The sequence below is a fragment of the Ranitomeya variabilis genome, chromosome 5 (assembly GCF_051348905.1).
Source record: "Ranitomeya variabilis isolate aRanVar5 chromosome 5, aRanVar5.hap1, whole genome shotgun sequence".
NCBI classification, from domain to species: domain Eukaryota; kingdom Metazoa; phylum Chordata; class Amphibia; order Anura; family Dendrobatidae; genus Ranitomeya; species Ranitomeya variabilis.
In genome coordinates, this window is record NC_135236.1 from 315,301,202 (window position 1) to 315,322,795 (window position 21,594).

Here is a 21,594-nt window from a genome sequence, read left to right on the forward strand (position 1 = left end):
TTATGCCCGAAACTGTTTGTGTCTTCATTACTAAACTATTACTCCAGAGAAATAGATAATGTAAAAATAAGCATAGACAAATAAATAATATAAAAAATCAGCACTCAGATAGAAAATTATAAAAATATTAATTAACATATCAATTTAAAAAATTAAGAAGAACGCAAAGAAACATATGAACAGTGATTATCTTGTGATCCTGCAGAAAGACATCACAGTATACAGTATAATTCATCTATCATTGGAGTCGCATGTTATAATCAGCCAGTTAGTTAGATATTAATTAATAAATGATTTTTCCAACATTAATTGCTAAACAGGATTATTAAAAAACTATATAATAGATGGGTATTTAACCTATAATTTTATCAATAAAATCCCATGGGAATGTAAATGAACCAATGTATCATAGCCAATCAATATAATGTCAATACAAAATTAACTTTTAGATTTTCATGAAACATAATCACCAAAGTAATAACCACATTTCCAAGATCGTATACATTTATCTTTTATTATTCCACATAAGCCGTATATTATTTGAGCATTCCAGTCATTTCCGACAGTTAGCGAAATACCATGTAGCAAGATGAATATACGTACTTCCTGTTTGGCTGGATTTCCCTATACCAGTCCATTGGTTACTAGACACTGGTACCGGTATTTTAGATTAAATAGTGCAATATTAACCCCTTCACCCCGAAGCCTGTTTTCACCTAAGTGACAGGGCCAATTTTTACAATTCTGACCACTGTCACTTTATGAGGTCATAACTCTGAAACGCTTAACGGATCCTGGTGATTCTGACATATTGTACTTCATGATAGTGGTAAAACTTCTTCGATATGACTTGCATTTATTTGTGAAAAAAACAAAAATTTGTCGAAAATTATGAAAATTTAGCAATTTTCAAACTTTTAGTTTTTATGCCCTTAAATTAGAGAGTTATATCACATAATATAGTTAATAAACAACATTTCCCACATGTCTGCTTTACATCAGCACAATTTTGGAAACATAATTTTTTTTTGTTAGGGAGTTATAAGGGTTAAAAGTTGACCAGCGATTTCTCATTTTTGCAACAAAATTTGCAAAACCATTTTTTTTACGGACCACCTCACACTTGAAGTGACTTTGAGGGGTCTATATGACAGAAAATGCCCAAAAGTGACACCATTCTAAAAACTGCACCCCTCAAGGTACTCAAAACCACATTCAAAAAGTTTATTAACCCCTCAGGTGCTTCACAGGAATTTTTGGAATGTTTAAAAAAAATTGAACATTTAACTTTTTTTTCACAAAATTTTTACTTCAGATCCAATTTGTTTTATTTTACCAAGGGTAACAGGAGAAATTGGACCACAAATGTCGTTGTACAATTTGTCCTGAGTACGCCGATACCCCACATGTTGGGGTAAACCATTGATTGGGCACATGGCAGAGCTCGGAAGGGAAGGAGCGCCATTTGACTTTTCAATGCAAGATTTGCTGGAATTGAGATCGGAACCCATGGCTCGATTGGAGAGCCCCTGACGTGCCTAGACAGTGGAAACCCCCACAAGTGACACCATTTTAGAAAGTAGACCCTCTAAGGAACTTATCTAGATGTGTGGTGAGCACTTTGAACCTCCAAGTGCTTCACAGAAGTTTATAATGTAGAGCCGTAAAAAAAAATTCATATTAATTTTCACAAAAAATGATATTTTGGCCCCAAATTTTTTATTTTCCCAAGGGTAACAGGATAAATTGGACCCCAAAGGTTGTTGTGCAATTTGTCCTGAGTACGCTGGCTGATACTTCATATATGGGGATAAATCACTGTTTGAGCACATGGCAGAGCTCAGAAGGGAAGGAGCGCCGTTTGACTTTTCAATGCAAAATTGGCTGGAATTGAGATCGGAACCCATGTCGCGTTTGGAGAGCCCCTGACATGCCTAAACAGTGGAAACCCCCAACAATGGACCCCATTTTGGAAAGAAGACCCCCTAAGGAACTTATCTAGATGTGTGGTGAGCACTTTTAACCCCCAATTGTTTCACTAAAGTTTAGAATGTAGCGCTGTGAAAATTTAAAAAATCATTTTTTCTTTCCACAAAATGATGTTTCAGCCTGCAATTTTTTTCCCAAGGGTAACAGGAGAAATTGGACCACAAAGGTTATTGTCCAATTTGTCCTGAGTATGCTGATATCCCATACATGGGGGGAACCACTGTTTGGGCGCACGGCAGAGCTCGGAAGGGAAGGAGCGCCGTTTGAAATGCAGACTTAGATGGATTGGTCTGCAGGTGTCATGTTGCATTTGCAGAGCCCCTGATGTACCTAAACAGTAGAAACCCCCCACAAGTGACCCCATATTGGAAACTAGACCCCCCAAGGAACTTATCTAGATGTGTTGTGAGAACTTTGAACGAACAAGTGTTTCACTACAGTTTATAACGCAGAGCCGTGAAAATAAAAAATATTTTTTTTTCCACGAAAATGATATTTTAGCCCCCACGTTTTTATTTTCCCAAGGGTAACAGGAGAAATTGGACCCCAAAGGTTGTTGTCCAACTTGTCCTGAGAACACTGATACCCCATATGTTGGGGGGGACCACTGTTTGGGCGCACAGGAGAACTCGGAAGGGAAGGAGCACGGTAGTTTTTCAAAGCAGAATTGGCTGGAATTGAGATCGGACGCCATGTCGCGTTTGGAGAGCCCCTGATGTGCCTAAACAGTGGAAACCTCCAATTATAACTGAAACCCTAACCCCAGCGCTAACCCTAGCCCTAACCCCAACCTTAACCCCAGCCCTAACCCTAGCCCTAACCCCAACCCTAACCCTAACCCTAGCCCTAACTCTAGCCCTAACCCTAGCCCTAACCCTAACCCTAATGGGAAAATGGAAATACATACATTTTTTAAAATTTTATTATTTTTCCCTAACTAAGGGGGTGATGAAGGGGGGTTTGATTTACTTTTATAGCATTTTTTTGGTGGATTTTTATGGTTGGCAGCCATCACACACTAAAAGACGCTTTTTATTACAAAAAATAGTTTTTGCATCACCACATTTTGAGAGCTATAATTTATCCATATTTTGGCCCACAGAGTCATGTGAGATCTTGTTTTTTGCAGGACGAGTTGACGTTTTTATTGGTACCATTTTCGGGCACATGACATTTTTTAATCGCTTTTTATTCCGATTTTTGGGAGGCGGAATGAACAAAAAACAGCAATTCCTGAAATTCTTTTAGGGGGGGGCGTTTATAGCGTTCCACGTGTGGTAAAATTGATAAAGCAGTTTTATTCTTCATGTCAGTACGATTACAGTGATACCTCATTTATGTAATTTTTTTATGTTTTGGCGCTTTTACACAATAAAAACAATTTTATATAAAAAAAAAATTGTTTTTGCATCGCTTTATTCTGAGAGCTATAACTTTTTTATTTTTCTGTTGATGATGCTGTATGGTGGCTTTTTTTTGCGGGACAAGATGACGTTTTCAACGGTACCATGGTTATTTATATCCGTCTTTTTGATCGCGTGTTATTCCACTTTTTGTTCGCCTGTATGATATAATAAAGCATTGTTTTTTGCCTTGGTTTTTTTTTTTTTTTTTGCGGTGTTCACTGAAGGGGTTAACTAGTGGGATAGTGTTATAGAGCGGGTCGTTACGGACGCGGCGATACCAAATATGTGTACTTTTATTGTTTTTTTTTTATTTACAAAAATAAATGGATTTACTGGGAAATGTTTTTTTTTTCTTTATTTGGGGATTTTTTTATTTTATTCTTTATACATTGTATATATATTTTTTTACTTCTTACCATTGTCCCAGGGTGGGATATCACTGTTGTAGATCAGATCGTTGATCTGACAGTGTGCATAGCACTCTGTCAGATCAACGATCTGACAGGCAACTTACAGAGGCTTGCCGGCGCCTGCTATTAGGAACTCTCAGCAGGCGCCGGCAAGCCAGGTCAGTAAATGACCCGGAAGGAGTCCCGCGGCCATCTTGGATCCGGGGACTCCTTCCGGATCACCGGAGCAGCGCAATCTTATTGCGTTGCTCCGGTGGGAGAGCGCAGGGAGCCCCCGTCCCTGCGCGATCCACCTCTATGCCGCTGTCACTACTGACAGTGGCATCAGAGGGGTTAAATGCCCGCGATCGGCACTAGCGCTGATCGTGGGCATTGCTGCGGGGTGTCAGCTGTCATATGCAGCTGACACCCACACCCGATCACCGCGGCACTCAGCGCGAGACCGCGGTGATCGATCCGCTGTACTAGTACTGTGGCTGGCACAAATGCAGTGCCGGCAGCGCCGTACTAGTACAGCGAATGGCGCAAAGGGGTTAAACATAAGTGTTAATATTCATCCGGGTCATAGAGAGATATTTGTTGCCTGCATACTGCGTCTTTATAAGAAATCATTTAGACCGCTTAGCCGAGATTCTTCACATCAGTGCCAAGCATAAAGCAATGTTATGGAGGGATTTCAGGTCTTGCTTATGACGAATATCCAGGTGCTTCTCACAAAATTAGAATATCATCAAAAAATTAATTTATTCCCTTTCTTCAATACAAAAAGTGAAATGCATATAGAGTCATTACTCATTACAAACAAAGTGATCTATTTCAAGTGTTTATTTCTGTTAATATTGATGATTATCACTTACAGTCAATGAAATCTCAAAAGTCATTATCACAGTAAAGTAGAATATTTTATAACACCAACTTGAAAAATGATTTTAAAGTCCGAAATGTTGGCCTACTGAAAAGTGTGTTCAGTAAATGCACTCAACACGTGGTCGGGGCTCCTTTTGCTTCAATTACTGCATCAATGCGGCGTGGCATAGAGGCGATCAGCCTGTGGCACTGTGAGGTGTTATGGAAGCCCAGGTTACTTTGATAGCAGCCTTCATCTCATCTGCATTGTTGGGTCTGGTGTCTCTCATCTTCCTCTTGACAATGCCCCATAGATTCTCTATGGAGGTAAGGTCAGAAGAGTTTGCTGGCCAATCAAGCACAGTGATACTGTTGTTTTTAAACCAGCTATTGGTACTTTTGGCAGTGTTGACAGTTGCCAAGTCCTGCTGGAGAATTAAATTTCCATCTCCAAAAAACTTGTCAGCAGAGGGAAGCACGAAGTGCTCTAAAATTTCCTAATAGACGGCTGTACTGACTTTGGTCTTGATAAAACACAGTGGACCTACACCAACAGAAGACATGTTTCCCCAAACCAGTAGATAAAGACTTATAATGGTCGACACATTGCATCATGGCAGAATAAAGCTCTTTTAATCTTTCATCACCTGGATGGGATGCTGTTCCTTTTTTGTACTCGACTGTGTTTTCTTTCCAATTGGGCCACTGGACTGGAACATGCACCCCTGCATTGAAGTGCTGTCAGCTGCTACCTATTTCTTACATGGTTCTCCAAACCATCATCGATTGTGGAAACCTCACACTAAACCTCAAGCAGCTTGGCTTGCATGTCTCTCCACTCTTCTTACAGACTTTGGAACCTTGATTTCCAAATGAAATGCAAAATTTACTTTAATCTGAAAACAACACCTTGAACCACTGCGCAACAGTTCAGTTCTTTTTCTCCTTGACCCATGTAAAACGCTTCTGATGTTGTCTATTGGTCATGAGTTGCTTGACACAAGGAATGCGACACTTATACCCCATGTCCTGGACATGTCTGTGTGTTTGCTCTTGAAGCAATGACTCCAGCAGCAGTTCTCTCCTTGTGAATCTCGCCCAAATTTTTTAATGGCCTATTCTTAACAATCCTTTCAAGGCTGCGGATATCCCGGTTGCTTGTGCACCTTTTTCTACCACTCTTTTTCCTTCCACTCAACTTTCTATTAATATGCTTTGATACAGCATTCTGAACAGCCAGCTTCTTTAGCAATGGCCTTCTGTGGCTTACCCTCCTTGTGGAGTGTATGAATGACTGCCTTCTGGACATGTCAAGTCAGCAGTCTACCCCATGATTATGGAGCCTATTGAAACTGACTAAGGGACATTTTTAAATGCTTAGGAAGCCTTTGCAGGTGTTTTTTTTTATTAATTATTCTAATTTACTAAGATAATGAATTTTTGATTTTCATTGGCTGTAAGCCACAATCATCAACATTAACAGAAATAAACACTTGAAATAGATCACACTGTTTGAATTGACTGTATATAATATAGAGTATTTTGTACTGAAGAACTGAAATAAATTAAACTTTTGATGATATTCTAATTTTGTGAGAAGCAACTCTAGTTGATAGACGTCATCACATGGAACAGTGCCTTTAGAACATGTCTTCATCAGAATCAGCTATCATTGCCATCATTACTCTTGACCACCAAGACAGTAAACACTGGGAGTTGTTCTCGATGTGTACACCAAATAAATGATCTAAGTATGATGTGAACAAAGCCTTACACAGTCAAGACTCAGAAACTGCTGGAGCCTAAGGATCCTTTACCCAAGACCACCATGGAAATGCATATTAATCCTTTACTTCACCAGATCACTAGAAAAATAGTTATAAACTCATCACTACTCCTAACCACTAGGAAATCAGCCATTAAGGCTATGTGCACAAGTTCTGGATTTTTTGCGTGTTTTTTTCAGCGGTTTTCCGCTCCAAAAAACGCTTAAAAATGCTTACATTAAGCATCCCATCATTTTTTAATGCATTCCACAATTTTTGTGCACATGTTGCGTTTTTTTCCGCTATAAAAACGCATCGCCGAAAAAAGCGCAGCATGTTAATTAATTTTGCAGAGTTTTCACGGCTTTGCCGCTATATTATTGCATTGGGAAGCTCCAGAAAAAAACTCTGCAAAAAATACACGAGAAAAATGCAAAAAATACGCGTGCGGATTTCCTGCAAAAGTAGTCCAGATTTGCTCAGGAAAATTCTGCACACTTTCCTGAAACGAAACTGGGCACATAGCCTAAGGCTAGGTTCACATTTTTGGTCGTCTAACGGACATGTTTTTAAGTAGGCAAAACGCAATATAACGGACATTGTAATGCACCCATAGACTTGCATTTCTATGACGCATCATAATGCATGTCAAAATTGGCATGCGTTTGCAACATTCCGTTTTTTTATGACACACCTTCCAACGTGGCCTGCAGCGTTTTCGGGTCCGGTCAAGCTAACGCAAGAGTAACGGAAGCGTTAATTCTGCCATTGAAGTCTATTGCTAACGCAGCCAGAAGCAAATCAACCAAAATGTCCAAATGAAACCATGCGTTGGATTGCGTTAATGAGGGTAGTCCATGTGGTCATGTGACAGGAAATATGATTTCAGCCATTTTGGAGCATAGACTCTGCAAACACACTCTGAAAACGCCAGCAACACAGTGTGTGTATCTTATGAGCGATCAGAGGCAATGTAAGTACAATTTTATGTATCAAATTTTTCTGAATACATCATTGAGTGCGCAGTGGCCGTCAGATGTATGTGTACTAAATGTATTGTTTTGTTTGTACGCAGATGTCGGATAGTGAGGGATCGAGCATCAGCAGCGTGTCTGCAGTCTTCTCATCACAATCAGTATCCTTTCGATTTAAAAAGCCACAATAATGTTGTGTGTCACTCCAGTGTATTGAGGTAATAATGTTTTCATTGCAAATAGGAATCTTCTGATCCTGAACCTGCCAGGCCACCCTCCAAAAAAGTGTCCAACGTGTCCAAGAAGGTATATGCCACAAATTATGTGTCTTTTTACACATAAATTAATTGCTACAAGAATTGTATTTTTTTCTCTTTTTTACTACACTGTAGGTTGTTGAAAAAGGAAAAAAAAAAATCAGCCTCACCGTCTGTCTTCACCTCACCTAGAAGTGGTAAATATAACGCAAAATATACCTTTTAGAAAAAAATACTAATTTTTTTTTTTTTTTTTTTTTTAATAATAATAATAAATCATTAAACATACAAAACAAGCATAACACAAGAAACATATACCGTATTTTCCGCTTTGTAAGACGCACTTTATTTCCCCCAAATTTTGGGGGGAAATGTGGGTGCGTCTAACAAAGCGGATATACCGCTTACCATTACAGGCTGGGATGAGGGGGTGTCTGCCGCCGCTACCGCCCACCGCCGCTGTCGGGGTTGTCCGCTGCTGCCCCGGGTGATGCTGGAGGCTCCTGTGCTGCGGGGGGCTCTGGCGACATTTTGTGAAAGACCAGAGCCCCCCGGCAGTTCGTCCATGCGTTCCAGTATGACTAACTCTGGGAAAATGGCTGCCGGAATCTCGGGAGATGAGATTTCAGTGCTGAGATCTCATCTCTCGAGATTCCGGCGGCCATTTTCCCGGAGTTAGTTCCAGTATGACTGACTCCGGGAAAATGGCCGCCGGAATCTCGGGAGATGAGATTTCAGTGCTGAGATCTCATCTCTCGAGATTCCGGCGGCCATTTTCCAGGAGTCAGTCATACAGGAATGCATGAACGAACTGCCGGGGGCTCTGGCCTTTCAGAAAATGTCGCCAGAGCCCCCTGCAGCACCGTAGACAGCCCTGCAGCATCGGAGACAGCCCTGCAGCACCGGAGCCCCCTCATCCCAGCTTGCAGCACAGGAGCCCCCTGCAGACCCCTCATCCCAGCCTGCAGCACAGGAGCCCCCCTGCAGACCCTCTCATCCCAGCCTGCAGCAATGCTCCACTCCTGCCTCCAGCAACGACCCTGGGACCCTGATCCACTACAGCCACAACCCCTGGTAAGTAATAAGATGCATGGATTATAAGACGCCCCACCAATTTATTAAAAAAAGTTTTTTTCTATTTTTCTCCTCAAAATTTGGGGTGCGTCTTATAATCCGGAGCGTCTTACAAAGCGAAAAATACGGTATATATAACAATGTTTAAAACCCTGGTTTAAAAAACTACATACATGTCATAACATTAACTAAACAGTACAAGGACAACCAACAAAAATAAACGATTAAACATTGCAATATAATTTATAAAAAGTTAAAAGTGTTAAAAAATGTAAAAAAATTGGAAAACTGTCCTGAAAAATAATGTAGTTTTGGGGATGAGATAAATGTATGCAACCAAAAATTAACGTATACATTTTAATATAAAGTTTTATGTTTACATTGTCCAAGCAGTCCGCCAAAAAAAGAAGGAACATTGCGGTTGACGAAGAGCCCTTGGACATAGAAAACGAGACACTAATAACACTAGTGGAAGCGAATCTGTCCATATGGGATCAAAGTGACAGCTCCCACAGCGATATTATTAAAAACCGGAAGTTGTGGGAGAAAATAATATGCCAGTTGGACCCACGGTATTTGGATAAGTCCGCATCCTCTAAGAAAAAAATTGGTAATTATAGCTGAACTTAAATTGCTAAAATGTAAAGATTGGAAGCTCTCAAATAATTTTTTTGTTGTTTTTTTCTTTGAAGCCAATGCTGTCCATACCCGGTGGAGATCCATTAGAGATCGATTTGTACGGGACTTCCGCAGCAGCCAAAACACCCCCAGTGGATCTGGTAGCAAACATGTCACCCTGTATGTTCATTATGAGCAATTGTTGTTTCTACAGAAAACGTTGACCCAGCGCTCGTAAGTAAAAAGTTTACGGTGTGAGAGAGGACCAAGTATTTAATTAAAATCTCTGAAATAATATATATATTTTTTTGTTATAGAACAATATGCAGTACCACTGCAGCTCGAGAGGCAGAGGAACCGGTGCCATTTCAACAGGAAACAAGCCAGCAGACGGGCGCTGAAGATGTGTCTGGCCTGAGCGAGCCACGATCAATGGAGAGTAGTACTGTGGCTCCTGTTGTCAGTGCCCAATTGCAAGCACACCACGGATGCAAGCAATCATCTGCCAAAGATGAAGTCGATGCCATAATTGTCGATGGACTCCAATGGTTAGAGGATCTGTGTCGCAGTGAACACAGAGATCTAAGGCGGGAAATTACGGAATTGCAATCCCGTGAATCAGGATATGCAGTCAATGAGTGGAAGCTCCTGTTTTTGTCATATGTGCCTGTAGCCCAAAAGATACCGATGCACAGAAATGTAATGTTTAGGCAAAGATTTCATGACCTATTGGAGGAATTTTTGGCCCCTCAGGAACCCACTTCCTCGAGACCAAGAACCATGAATATGCCATCATACAAGCCACAATACAGAGGCCAGGGTGAACCGAGTATGGAAATACAAAGGCAATGTAGCAGTCCAGCGTACAGTTGGGCATAGAATACGCCCACGCAATATCACAGTCTGTAACTACTGTTTAAAAAATCACCAAACTTTGGCAATTACAGCCTTTAAAATGTTTGTGTTAAATGTTTGTGTACTAAAGTTAATTGTGTATATTTTTGTTCATCCCTATGGGATTGCATATGTTAAAATGTCTACCAACAATCAGGTTGGATGACCAATATCTTCAAAATATTTTTAATAAATTTTGCTGTTATTATTAAACATTTCTTATTCTTGTATGGATTGAACTTTTTAAAATGTATTAAGGTTATATAAACTTAAAAAAAAAAAAAATTAACAAAGAATTGCCCCACACATTGCACCAATATAAACAGTCTTTAACATTTTCACATGTGTATGTCTTGCCATGGAACAAGACCTTCATGTATGAAGTAATTTGCAAATTGATCACGAATCCTCATTATTTCAACTGTAGACCGAACAGTAGTTGAATCAGTGCTCATGAGGTTTGACTCAGAGTCATCGGTGTCAACCACCTGGGGTTCATGTCTGGAAACAAAATTGTGCAGACAGATGCATGCCTTCATTACCCGGCCCACATTTTCAGGTTGCAGTTGCATACAAGTTATTAAGATATGCCATTTTGCGGTCAAAATACCAAAGGCACATTCCACATAACGTCTTGCCCGCCTCAAGCGATAATTAAATGCATCTTGTATAGTTTAGACTACGGCTTGAGTACAGCTTTAGGAGATTGCGTCCGAGATGGAACGCCTCATCACCAACGAAAACATAGGGCAAACTTGGGCCTTTGGTCCCTGGAAGTGGTCGTGCTGAGGGAATGTTGAAGCTGTTGCTGTACAAACATTTCCCCATGTTGGACTCTTTGAAGACTCTTGAATCCTTCGTCCGTCCATATGCACCAATATCCACAGCAACAAAACGGTATCTAGCATCTGCAATAGCCATCAATACAATGGAAAAGTATTTTTTATAGTTATAGTATAGGGATCCACTATGCACTGGTTTCTGAATCCGAATGTGCTTGCCATCCACGGCACCAATACAATTGGGGAAATTAGCCACATCCTCAAAATGTTTGGAAATCGATAGCCACATTTCTGTTGTCGGGGCTGGTAGCACAAATGGTTGTAAGTTGTTCCAAATGGCATCATAAGTTTCACAAACTAGTTGGCAAATGGTTGATTTCCCCAGTCGAAATTGAAAATGCAGTGACGCAAAAGATTCTCCGGTAGCCAGATATCTGTTGACAATCCAAAAAAAACAAAATTAGCACTATGGACATATTATTAAGATTTTTAAGGACAGCGAAAATAAAGGCAAGTTAAAATGGAATAGGACAATTGCCAAAGTGTACATAATTAAAAGACATGCTCCACAATAAATTACATCCTATCTTTGTCAATAGAACAATGTTTAAAAAAAGGATAATTACCTCAGAGTCACCACTAAACGTTGCTCCGCACAAATACTATCACGGAAAGTGCTGCGCTGATGATGTATCTCATCCTTCACATGTGAGAGCAGAATATCAAAGGTTTCAATGGACATCCGAAGATAACGTTGAAATTTAAAGGGATGATCCCGAAGCTGAACATACAGGGTGTGAAAGGCACCACATGTATTCCATAAAAAATTCACTTCATGGATCCAATATCTCCTTTGGGAAATATGCCTTCTCTGCCGAAGTCGCAACTGCATCAAGCGAAATCTAACGAGCTCAGACACAAACATCTTGCTTGCAGCAGAAATTCACTCAATGCTTTCAAAATGGAGAATGTGATATCCACACACACCCAATGCTGACAAAAGAGAGAAAAAAAAAAAGAGAACAACTTTATTGACAGTGCCTGAAGGCAGACAAACGGATGCTTCACGAACAGACAGCAAAATGTCATAACGCAGTCACTTGCGTTAACACAAGCGTTAACGTGAAGCCAAATTTTCACCAAATTTGGCTCATTTCAGTACATGTGTTTAACGGATCCGTTAAATGGATTGTACTAAACGCAATGTGAACCTAGCCTAAACCATCAACTGCCCTAAACCACCAGGAAAAACATCAGGATGGAATCGATATATAATAACTCATGTAGTGCAATTTTTAATCCCTTCTTCACTGTTCCCAACATATTAAGACTTGCTGTAGAAAGCAATGCGCAGAATTTAGTCCAAATGATATATTTTTAATATACACCTTAAATCTGCCCCACTTTTCTGTAGGTATAATTTTTGTTGTTCTGTGCTGTGGAAATTATTTTGCAATCGTGCTAATATGGGAAATGCAAGCCCTCCACAGCTTATCATAATTCACAACATGTTAGCAATCGACCATTCTAAAATGATTCATTTAGGAAATGTCATGTTTCTGAAGAATTAATAAATCATCTCTTGTTAGTGCAATGTTATTTCTGATTATATTTACATACTGAGCCAATCAGATAATTTAATAAAATTTCCTCAGAGGCAGCTTTCTATTAGAAATAAATGGTTTGTCCGAAATGAAAGCATTATTAGGTAATTAACTTGGAAATGTGTTCGCTTTCAAGAGCCTTCAACCAATTTAATCAGAAATGGACTATCAATAGCCTTAGAGCTTCACATCTAGGGTGTGCGACCCCCAACCAAATTGTATTAGCAAGGAATTACCTCCAGAAACCCCTTTATTGCAGCTCATTTATTTCAGTACATGTAGGTCAATTACTTCAGAATCTTTGTATTTTTTTTACCCCATTGGTTTACTTTAGGCCTCAATCAGTCATCCGTTTTCATGTATGATGATAAACTTCAGTTATAGTTTTGTACATTGTTCATTGTACAGTTAAAGTGACCTGACAACATGACTCTAGATCAGTATTATTACAGTATCATTACAGTGACACCAAACTTGTATAGTTTTTAGTTTGTTTAATAAAATAGCAAACTTTTTTTGAAAATGTATAAAAAAGAAAAAATTAGGTTGTGTTGCGATTTTCTGAGACCTGTAAAGATTTTATTTCTCAGTTGCTGGAGCTATGTACTGTAACTAGCATCTTTCCTGTTCTTGTCAGTGATGATTGTGAGACTTCTAAAAATACTTCTGGACAGAAACGGAAGTGTGATTCAGCTATAAAGTCTGGTGACTAGTATGAAATTGATATTGATATGAATATGGAAAATTAAAAAAACAAAACATTACAATCGGTAAGTTTCTGATCAGACATTCCCTTTAACTACATTCTCTACCTAAACATGTACCGTATATACTCGAGTATAAGCTGACCCGAGTATAAACCGAGACCCCTAATTTTGCCACAAAAAACTGGGAAAAATTAATGACTCGAGTATAAAGCCTATGGTGGAAAATGCAGCAGCTACTAGTAAATGTCAAAAGTAAAAATAAATACCAATAAAAGTAAAATCAATTGAGACATCAGTAGGTTAAGTGCTTTTGAATATCCATATTGAATCAGGAGCCCCATATAATGCTCCATGCAGTTCATGATGGGCCCCATAAGATGCTCCATAATATGCCCCATATAATGCTGCACATATGTTGATTATGACCCCATAAGATGTTCCATACAGACATTTGCCCAATATAATGCTCCACAAATGTGATTATGGCCCCATAAGATGTTCCATACAGACATTTGCTCCACATAATGCTGCACAAATGCTGATTATGGACCCATAAGACGCTCCATACAGACATTTTCCCCATATAATGCTGAACAAATGCTGATTATGTCCCCATAAGATGCTCCATACAGACATTTTCCCCGTATAATGCTGCACAAATGCTGATTATGGCCCCATAAGATGCTCCATAGACACATTTGCCCCGTATAAAGCTCCACAAATGCTGATTGATAAGATGCTCCATACAGACATTTGCCCCATATAATGCTGCACAAATGCTGATTATGACCCCATAAGATGCTCCATAGACTATTATGCCCATATGCTGTTGCTGCGATTACAAAAAAAATAAAAATCACATACTCACCTCTCGTCGCTCAGGCCCCCGGCACTTGCTATAGTCACCATTCCCTATTCCACCGCTGGGTGCCGCTGTGTCTTCAGCATCCTCTGCACTGAAGTTCAGGCAGAGGGTGGTGCGCACACTAATCGCATCATCGCACCCTCTGAACTGAGATGGAGCCTGGCGGTGGAACGTGGACAGGTGAATATCGCACAATGCCCCCGTTATACTCACCTGCTCCTGGCGTGGTCCTTGTATAGCCCTGGTTCTCTGGGCGCTGGCAGCTTCTTCCTGTTTTGAGCGGTCACATGGTACCGCTCATTACAGTAATGAATATACACCTCCACCCCTATGGGAGTGGAGTCGGGTCCATATTCATTACTGTAATGAGCTGTACCATGTGACCACTCAACGCTGAAAGAAGCTGCTGACGCCCGGAGAACCAGGGACATGGAGGGACTGCGCCAGGAGCAGGTGAGTATGATTAGACAGCTGCCGACCCCTGGGAATGACTCGAGTATAAGCCGAGAGGGGCAATTTCAGCCTACGAAAATGGGCTGAAATTCTCGGCTTATACTTGAGTATATACGGTATTCTATGTCTTCTGGCAAAGAGCCAAAACAAATATATACAGTCATGAAAGTGTTGTCACCCTTGAAATTGTTCCAGAAAACAAGATATTTCTTCCCAAAAATGATTGCAAGTGCACGTTTTGTTATACACATGTTCATTTCCTTTGTGTGTATTGGAAAAACACAAAAAATCTGAGGAAAAAAGGCAAATTGGACTTAGTTTCACACAAACAATTGTTGGCACCTTTCTAAAATTGTGGGTATACAGTTTTGTTTCAAGCATGACAAGATCATTCAAACTCACCTGTGCCAAGTAGCAGATGTTGTGGGCAATATGAAAATTAATCCTGAAACCAGGTAAAAAGGGGAGAAGTTAACTCAGTCTTTGAATTGTGTGTGCCACACTAAGCATGGAGAACAGAAAGAGAAGAGAACTGTCTGAGGACTTGAGATCCAAAATTGTTGAAAATATCAACTATCTTAAGGTTACAAGTCCATGTCCAGAGATCTTGATGCTTCTTTATCCACGGTGAGTGCAACATAATCAAGAAGTTTACAACCTATGACATTGTAGCTAATCTCCCTGAATGTCAGAGAAAAATTGATGAAAGGTTGCAACGCAGGATAGTCCAGATGGTGAATATGCAGCCCCTATCCAGATCCAAAGAAATTCAAGCTGTCCTGCAGGCTCAGGGTGCATCAGTGTCAGCACAAACTATCCATGGACATTTGAATTTAATGAAACGCTATGGCAGGAGACTGAAGAAGACACCACTGCTGATGCAGATAAATAAAAAGGCTAGACTGCAGTGTGCCATAATGTACTGTACATGAGTAAGCCAAAATCCTTCTGAGAAAGCATCTTATTGTCAGGGACCCCGTGACCAACCTGTCCAGGTCCAGACACAAGTTCTGCACAGCGCAGAATGGAATGGGTAGACAGCAACTGTAGACGTAGAACAGCACGGTCGCAGGCATGCAGGGCCTGTGGCATGTGATCGAAGGAGGAAGGGCAGGGCCAGCCACCAGAACTCCCAGAGCGATCAGCGGAGCACCGAGGGTACTACCGGGGGGTAACCGGCTGGGGCGCCGACAAGAGTGTAAGAAGAATAGTTACTGGGTACAAGCGGGTGTCAGGAACCTGAGCAGGTATAACCAGAGCCTAGGGAACAACCAAAAGGGAAGTTAGAAACCAAGCCAGCATCAGAGAACAGATAATCCACAGACAGAACCTAATCGGCAGTCAAGTGCAACGTGGGGGACAGGCCGGGTCAAAACAGGATGCAAACTCACAAGGCAGGTGCAAGGCACAAGCACACAAGAGTACAGGGGTCACTTAACTCAGCCGAGGGCAGAAGTATAACTGACAAGGGTGCAAGCCTCCAGCGGCTATAAAAAGCCCTCCCCTATCCAAAGGGAGGCCACCAGTATTAACCCCCGAGGCTCCTGCTCAAATCTTACATAGGATCTTGATACTTATGAACAGATGAGACCATGATGGAGCTATTTGGTAAAGCACATCATTTTACTGTTTACTACAAATGAAATGAGGTCTACAAAGAAAAGAACACAGCACCTACAGTCAAATATTGTGGAGGCTCAAAGAAGTTTTGGAGTTGTTTTGCTGCCTCTGGCACTGGGTACCTTGACCGTGTGCAAGGCATCATGAAATGTTGTCATGTGGATATCGCGACATAGATAGGCCAGAAGACCTCGGTGTCTGGTTTCACAAACTGTTGCACTGACACTGGTTAGAAGTACTTCCTCATATTTTCAAACAAAGCAGGTTTTTTCCTTTAGCGGTGAAAGGGTTAAACTGATCAGTTTTAGCTCCTTTCCTACCTGGATTGTCTCAGCTGTTCAGTGTTGGCCTTTATCCTGTGCTATATATGCTCACCTCTGGCACTTAGAGATTGTTAGTTCTTGCTGTCTGGTTCTGGAGTTGGAGGAGTAGTTTGTGGTTTGAGTTGGCGATGGAGAGTTGTTCAAGAGATTGTTGCTTGAAGTTTGTGTGCACAAACCCTCCTATTTAGTTTCTCCTTCCTTTATCTCCCCTGTGTCCCACTGTGTTACTGTGTTATTTTGTGAGTGTATTTTATGTGGTTTGTATTTTCATTTATCCCTGTCAGTCTTTCTTTGCTTGGTTAGTGTGTTCCTATACACTGCTGCTTCCCACTATTCTGGGCAGGGGACAGATAAGGGTTAATATAGGAGCATAGCAAGGCACATGAAACTGTTGTATCAACCTTCAGGAGTAATCCGGGGGACAGGGATAGACTACGGCACCCCTAAATATAGGGACCTGGTTACTGCCCATAGTCACTGCTTGAAAAATTGTGCCCAGATTTCAGAAATCTTGGTTTGCATCCTAGGTCATAGATCTTGCAGCACAAATTATATACAGCACTATTTAGCAAAAAAAATATATAAAAAGGCCACATATTTGCCAGTGTGATATTTCCGTGACAGCCCTAATATATCTGCGTGCTCCAAGTTTGGTCATTGTAGGCCGGTGTACCACTTTTTTTTGCTGTCAGTTATTCTAATTATATACAGCATTATTTAGCTTAAAAAAATATAAAAAGGTGACATATTTGCCAGTGTGGTATTTCCGTGACAGCCCTCATATATCTGCGTGTTTCAAGTTTGGGCATTGTAGGCCAGTGGAACACTTTTTTGCTGTCTGTTACTGTAATTATATACAGCACTATTAAGCATAAAAAATATAAAAAGGCCACATATTTGCCAGTGTGGTATTTCCATGACAGCCCTCATATATCTGCGTGTTCCAAGTTTGGGCATTGTAGGCCGGTGGACCACTTTTTTGCTGTCTGTTACTACAATTATATACAGCACTATTTAGCATAAAAAAATATAAAAAGGCCACATATTTGCCAGTGTGGTATTTCCGTGACAGTCCTCATATATCTGCGTGTTCCAAGTTTGGTCATTGTAGGTTGGTGTACCACTTTTTTTTGCTGTCTGTTACTCTAATTATATACAGCACTATTTAGCATAAAAAAATATAAAAAGGCCACATATTTGCAAGTGCGGTATTTCTGTGACAGCCCTCATATATCTGAGTGTTCCAAGTTTGGGCATTGTAGGCCGGTGGACCACTTTTTTTGCTGTCTGTTACTGTAATTATATACAGCACTATTTAGCATAAAAAAATATGAAAAGGCCACATATTTGCCAGTGTGGTATTTCCGTGACAGCCCTCATATCTGCGTGCTCCAAGTTTGGACATTGTAGGCTGGCGGACCACTTTTTTTGCTGTCTGTTACTCTACTTATATACAGCACTATTTTGCATAAAGTAACTTCACAAAAAAGCCTCCAAAAATTGAATAAAGTCTGTTATGTCAGGCTGAGGCCTGCCTGGTGTTTGGGTTTGAAAAATCATAGATTTGCAGGCATACTGATCAGATATTATTTTGCTGCAAATAAATATATTTGTGTTGAGCATTTGAAATAGTGCAGTAGTCCATTTAAAAGGGGCAAGGGGCAAGGGACGGGGAAGTGGACGTGATGATAATGGTGCATGCAGAGGATGAGGCTGTGGCCAAGGTGAAAGTGGGCAACAACAAAGACCCACATCTTCTCGCTCGACCTTCCTGTCCCAGTTTCTAGGGGCCCGCAGCACACCACTATTGAAGCCAGAGCAATGTGAAACGGTTGTTGGTTGGATAGCGGATAATGCTTCAAGTCACTTACCCACCACCACCACCATGTCTTCCACACGGTTAAGTCTGAGTAGCCATAAGTGTGGCCCAGATATTCCTCACCCTGATCCTCCTTCCTCCCACCATGACGAGCCCCCTGAGACAACTGATCCCACACTTGGACAGTCTGAAGAGCTGTTCAGTTTTCCATTTCAAGATTCCAAACTCTCGACCGGTCAACTTGAAGTGGGGACAGATGAGATCGCATGTAGAGATGCCCAAAGCTTTGACCAGCCCTGGTCACACGAAGGCGATGGTGGGAAAGTGTCAGAAGAGGTGGACGATGATGAGACACAATTGTCAGAAAGTCAGGAGGAGTAGCAGGGTGCGGATGTGGAAGACGGGGTGATGGATGACTATGTGACTGACACAACATGGCAGGAGGACATGCAGAGGGAGGGCAGCAGCACACATGGGGAAGGAGGCATATCACCCCAACAGGTTGGAAGAAGCAGTGTGGGGGCCACAGACAGAGGGCATGCATCCGTTCCTCGTAACACCAACATGAGGGAAGTTGCCATTACAACTGTTAGATCTTCCCGAGTCTGGTTATTTTTTTAAGACTCTGCCGATTACCCCAAACAGGCCATTTGCAGCAACTGCCATGCCCGCATCAACAGGAGTAAAACAACCAGCCTTACCACCATCAGCATGATCAGGCACATGGCAGCAAAGCACCCAACTTTGTGGGCTGAACCCCAGGCTCCAGGAACACTGTCTGCAGGTGACGCCACTGCTTCTTCCACTGTTTTGCGTAGAAGCCAATCCCCAGTACACCGTGCATGTGAAGATGCCTCTAGACCTGCACCTATTGTGGCCCACAGTCAAGCAGCACCATCATCATGCCCGTCCACGTCCTTGTCTCAGCACAGCCTTCAGTTGTCTGTAACCCAGTCTTTGGAATGCAAGCAGAAATACCCAGCCAACGCACCACAGGCCACAGTACTAAATTCTAATATTTCATTTCCACTTGCACTAGAAATGCTGCCTTTTAGGCTCATTGAGATGAAAGCTTTCGGCAACCTGATGGCGGCAGCCGTCCCAAGGTACTCGGTCCCCAGTGGCCACTATTTCTCCTGGTGTGCCGTACCGGCATTACACCACAACATGTTGGTGTGGTTGTCCCACAACATTAACCGTGCCCTCAACAATGCTGTTACAGGGAAAGTCCACCTAACCACGGACAAGTGGACAAGTGCTTGTGGCCAGGGACGGTACATCTCACTGACGGCACACTGGGTTAACATAATGGAAGCCAGGACCCAGTCGGACCTTGGGATGGAGCACATTCTCCCCACCCCGAGGATTGCTGGCCCTACGTCAATCAGGGTTGCCCCCACAGTCTACAGCTCCTGCACCTCCTCCTCCTCTTCATCATCCATCTCTGAAATAAACACATCAGAAGCTGGAAGCACTGCAGCACTGCCTCAGCCAAGCAGAAACAGGCTGTGCTGAAGCTAATCTGCATAGGTGACAAACCGAACAATGCAGAAGAGTTGTGGACAGCGCTGAAAGAGCAGTCAGATGTTTGAATGACACCGCGGAACCTACAGCCGGACATGGTCGTGTGTGACAATGGCCATAACCTGGTGGCGGCTCTGAGGCAAAGTGGGCTCACACACATACCTTGCTTGGCCCATGTGCTTAACTGCGTGGTTCAATGTTTTCTGAAAAGCTACCTGGAGCTGCCGGATCTGCTAGTGAAAGTACGCCATCTGTCTGCCATTTTAGAAAGTCAGCTACAGCTTCAGCACCCCTTGCCATGCTTCAGCAGTGTTTGCAGCTTCCAGCTCACCGGCTGGTGTGTGATGTCCCCATGCACTGGAACTCTACCCTGCATATGTTGGAAAGGATTTGTGAGCAGAGGAGGGCAGTTGTTGACTACCAACCTCAATAAGGCCGTCGATATTCAGATCAGACTCCACACTTAAGACCTCAGGAGAGTACATGGATGTCTGACATATGTACCATCCTCCAAAACTTTGAGGGTTGCACCAAGATGGTGCAACGATGGCGCCATAATTAGCGTCACCATTCCGCTTCTCAGCATTCTGAAAACCTCTCTGCTCACAATTAAAGAGGATGCATTGCAGGCAGAGCATGAGGACATGGAGCAAGGAACCTTACAGGGGGATTACACTCAGCCCAGCCTCATGTCTTCTCAACGTGGATTGGTAGGCAATGAGGAGAAGGAGAAGGAACTACTTTCATGCGCTATAGAGGGTTCTACAAACACAGCTGTCATACTGTCTGTTAAGCGAGGATGGCCTGAGGATAGGGAGGAGGAGGAGGAGGATGAGGAGGACAGCATGGTCAGTTGTCCTGTTGGTGAGGACACAGAAGTGTTGCCTGTTAGCAGTGTGGCACACATGGCTGACTTTATGTTGCGCTACGTTTCATGTGACCCTCGCATTATAAAAATTTTGGGTGACGCTCATTACTGGTTCGTGACACTTATAGACCCACGCTACAAGGAGAACTTTCAATCTCTTCTACCAGAGGCAGAGAGGTGTACTAAAATGTTGCAGTACAAGAGGGCCCTTGTAGTGGAATTACTTAGAAAATTCCCATGTGAGAACACTGGCAGCAGACGTCAAAGTTTGTTGTACAACCAAGGAGTCCACGTGAGAGAGACAGAAGTACAATCCAGCTCAGGCAGGGGAACAATGCAAAGTTCTGGGACAGTTTTCTCAGACCCTCCCATCACAAGAAGTGCAATGTTTGGGAAGATGGTGAAGGAGTACCTTGCAGATCGTACAAACATCCTCCTTAATTCCTCTGTGCCTTTTAATTATTGGGTATCCAAGCTGAACACGTGGCATGAACTGGCTCTGTATGCCTTGGAGGTCCTGGCCTTCCCTGCTGCTAGCGTTCTATCAGAGCGGGTTTTTAGTGCCACTGGTGGAATTATTAACAGATAAGCACATCCACCTGTCAACTGAAAATGCTGACAGGCTGACTCTTATAAAAATGAACAAGGGCTGGATTGGGAAAGACTTCTGTACACCACCAAGTGAAAATAGTGAAACATAACCGCAAATACATTCTGTGTTTTGGGGAGGTGTATTCTCATGCATCTCTTCACAACCACATATAGGTATACGCTTCCAGATTTGGTCTGTTTGTT